The sequence below is a fragment of the Pantherophis guttatus genome, chromosome 2 (assembly GCF_059756535.1).
Source record: "Pantherophis guttatus breed Tessera chromosome 2, ASM5975653v1, whole genome shotgun sequence".
NCBI classification, from domain to species: Eukaryota; Metazoa; Chordata; class Lepidosauria; order Squamata; family Colubridae; genus Pantherophis; species Pantherophis guttatus.
In genome coordinates, this window is record NC_142064.1 from 264,228,757 (window position 1) to 264,233,306 (window position 4,550).

Sequence of the window (4,550 nt, forward strand, 5' to 3'; positions counted from 1 at the left end):
CCTGGCAGCCGGACAAGTGCAACTTGGCTGGCCTGGCCATGGCCATCACTCCCTGCCCGCGGTTGAACTTGGCCCTCAGTGGGCTGGCCAGAGCCTCCACAGGCAGTGGCAGCAGCAACACCCACAGCGCCTCAGCCATTGCTGCTGAGAGACTCGTGCCCAGGTGCGGGACGCCCCAGGCCTGCTGGGTGTTGTAGGTCTGCGCGACTTCCAGCCGTGCGCCCCATCTTGTAGCCGCTGCCCCGCCCTCACCAGAAGTGTCCATGCTGACTTCTGCCTCTCTCTCTCTCTCTCTCTCTCTCTCTCTCTCTCTCTCTTCACAGCACAGACAACCCATCTAGGATTGTAAGGCTGAAGGCTCCGGAGGGAGCATTTTGGAGATGTGTGTCTGTGCTGCGATGTCTGTGCTCAACCAATAAATGCTCGGTCTTGCACAAAAAAATCAAAACATAAAATACAAATTAGATGGACATGGAAAAGAAAAATGTCAAGGAAACAATTGGTCCATTGTTGGGAGAAAGTGGCAAGAAGGTGACAATCAACAGGGACAAAGCAGTACTACTTAACTCCTTTTTTGCATCTGTCTTTACACAAAAGGAAAAAACAGTCCAACCTATCAAAAACAGATTAGGAACACAAGTTAAAGTAGGGGAAAAAATGGTAAGTGAACACCTGCCTACCCTAAACGAGTTCAAATCACCAGGACCGGATGGATTATACCCCAAGGTTCTGAAGGAACAGGCAGACGAGATCTCAGAACCACTGAACTATATCTTTCAGAGATCCTGGAGCACAGGATTTTCCAGCCAGAGGACTGGAAAAGAGATGATGTAGTTCCCATCTTCAAAAAAGGGAAAAAAATAGATCCAGGAAACTATCAGCCTGACCTCAATACCAGGGAAGATTCTGGAAAAGATCAAGCAATGAATCAGCGAACACCTAGAAGCAAACAAAGTAATAACCAAAAGGGTTTGTCAAAAACAGATCATGTCAGACTAATCTTATTGCATTCTTTGACAAAGTGACAAAATTAGTGGACCAGAGGAATACTGTCGATATAATTTACTTCGACTTCAGTAAGGCATTTGATAAAGTGGACCATAACCTACTACTAGATAAAGTAGAAAAATGTGGGTTAGACAGCATCAGCACCAGATGGATTTGTAACTGGCTGATCAACTGCATTCAACGTGTAGTCCTCAATGGAACTGCATCTACATGGAGGGAAGTATGCAGTGGAGTACCCCAAGGCTCTGTTTTAGGCCCAGTACTCTTCAACATCTTCATCAATGACGAGGGGATAGATGGGGAACTCATCAAATTTGCAGATGACACCAAGCTGGTAGGAATAGCCAACACTCCAGAAGATAGGCTTAAGATACAGAAGGATCTTGACAGACTTGAACAATGGGCGCTATCTAACAAAATGAAATTTAATGGTGAAAAAAGCAAGGTTCTTCATTTAGGCAAGAAAAATAAAACACACAGGTTCAATATATGTGATACCTCGCTCAACAGTAGTAACTGTGAGAGGGATTTTGGAGTCCTTGTGGACAACCATTTAAATATGAGCCAGCAATGTGCAGCAGCTGCCAAAAAAGCCAACATAGTTCTAAGCTGCATAAACAGAATCAAGATCACGTGAAGTGTTAATATAATGCCTTGGTAAGGCCACACTTGGAATACTGCATTCAGTTTTGGTCGCCACGATATAAAAAAGATGTGGAGACTCTAGAAAGAGTGCAGAGAAGAGCAACAAAGATGATGACGGGACTGGAGGCTAAAACATATGAAGAACGGTTGCAGGAACTGGGTATGTCTAGTTTAATGAAAAGAAGGACTAGGGGAGACATGATAGCAGTGTTCCAATATCTCAGGAGCTGCCACAAAGAAGAGGGAGTCAAACTATTCTCCAAAGCACCTTAGGGTAGGACAAGAAGCAATAGGTGGAAACTAATCAAGGAGAGAAGCAACTAATCAAGGAGAGAAGAAATTTTCTGACATTTAGAACAATCAGTGGAACAACTTGCCGCCAGAAGTTGCCAATGCTCCAACACTGGAAGGTTTTAAGAAGGCGTTTGATAACTATGGGTACAGAGATGAGACTGGCTCCTGAGACATCTTCTGCAGGATCCCCGTCAACCCTGGCAGTGCCCTGGGATAGCTCGCTGAATTAACAAGACGACAGCAGAGAAATACATTTATCTGAAATTTAAATCATAGGGCACATAACAAGAAAATGTGTCAGGGAGAATACATACCTATGTTATGACCTATCACCACTTAGCTTCAGTGTGAGGAATTTCAATCACTCACAACTTGACTTCTCCCTGGTGGCACTGGATTTTTTTAACAGCACAACTAATAGTCAGGAATGATGGGAGTGTAGTGCAGTAGCCACTGGAGGGCCATCACATCCTTATTACTGAACTACAGTTTTTACCACAACCCCTGAATCTGTCTTTCTTCCTATCATTCTTCCTTCCCTTCCTCCCTCTTTCTCTCTCTCTCTCTCTCTCTGTCCGGGGACGGGGGAAGGAACCCCTGAACTGGTGCTAGATGGTGGGAATCTGACATCCAGAGGCTGATGAGCCGAATGCTGATGATCAGCCGGTCGGCAGAGACCCAAAGATCACCTGGCTGGCGGGGAGGCAGGGCATCACAAAACAAGCAGCCTGCAGTATCTGCAGGAAGACTGACATCTGGGAGGCGAAAATGAGCCGACACTGCTGTTGTCAGGGGAGAGTGGGGCAGGGTCACATTGTGGCTCCACGTCATAATGGGCTCCAGGAAGAGGAGACCCCATTGTGAAACACGCCCTCCACTGCCCACCCTCCCCCTTACCTTTGTGCTAAGCATACACCCGTGCATTGAAAGATAAGGGCGACTGCTAGAGAAGGGGCGATGCGGGTGGCACAGCCAGCCACGCAAAGAATGGCTGGTAGGGATGGGGCTAGGGGCACAGCGCAATCCCACCACTACGCGGGCCCGATATATTACTTCAGCAGGCCATATCCATCCCATGGGCCGTACTTTGAGGACCTGTGTACTAAAAGGTCAGGTCCTGTCCTTAGATTTTGGGTGGGGAAATGTAAATTTTAATCCCATTAATTGGCATTCTAGGTGTTTTGTTTGTGAATAGGCTGTCCTAGATTTCTTAATGGACACAAAATATCCATCTCTAAAAATTTCAGGTATCTGCTGGAAACTGTTGTGGCTGCTTTCTGCCTTTGCTAGTATTTTTTCCCTCCATTTCTCCTTTGGGAAAATAAAATATTCTGCCTCTTTTTAATATTCCCTAAAATATTTCATTCTTTGGATGGAGGGGTGTGTCTGTCGTGATTACTCCATACAATACACTCATACTTTTTGATCTAACTTTAAAGCAAAGGGAGGATGTTAATTGATGAAATGATTCCAAGAGCTTCAGCGGCATTAAAGGACAGGGTTTCGGTTGGAGGCTTTTAAGAAGAGACTGGACAGTCTCTTGTCTGAAATGGAATAGGGTCTCCTGTCTTGACCGGTGGATTGGACTAGACCACCTCTAAGGTCGCTTCCAACTCTGATACCGCAATTCAGCCCAAAATTTCACTGTTGCTAAGTGAGACATCTGTTAAGTGAGTTTTGTCCCATTTTACAACTTTTCTTGCCACAGTTGTTAAGTGAATCACTGAAGTTGTTAAATTAGTCACGCGGTTGTTAATTGAATCTGGCTTCCCTGTTGACTTTGTTGGTCAGAAGGTGACAAAAGAGGATCACATGAGTCTGGGACACTGCAACCATCATAATTATGGGTGTTTTGCTAAGCACCTGAATTTTGAACATGTGACCATGGGGTTGCTGCAGTGGTTGTGTGAAAAACAGTCAAGAGAATCACAGTGAAGCCACCCTCATAGGAAGGAGAGCCAGTTTTAAATCATGTACCACAAATGGAATAAAATCTGGGGAGAAAAGGAAAATGTAGCAACTGACATGTTTCAATCAAATTGCTTCTTTTGGCTTTTTAACCATGAAGGTCACCTGCAGGGCAGAACAGCCTTTACATCTGAAATTTTACATTGCTTTTCTCACTGCCCTAAACTCCCCCAATATATTTGCTATTCATACGGTTTCTTCCACTTGGGTGCCTCATTCTTGACACAACCTGAACAGACGTACTTGGTGCACTGAATTCCTGGAACTGTTAGGAAAAGATAAACTTTGAACCCCCTCTGTCTCTCTTCTCCTCTTGCTTTCTCCTTATATGTGGAGCCACAATCTATAGTCTCAGGGCTCCAATCCCCAAGAGATGCTGGCTGGAGAATTCTAAGGCTGAAAATCTTGGGGGCACACAGGGAGAAAAAGGCTGGGATTCCTGGCACATAGCATTTCTATCATCCACCATCACAAAAATGCAAAGAACATTCCCAAAAAGATTTTTACATAATTGCCAAATTTCTACAAAAATAAATATCCACCAACTTCTTATGCTGAAGGCCAGATAGCCATTATCAAAGTAATATGTTCCATTTTTTCTTTCCTCTGCACCATTACATATTTCCTACAAAAAA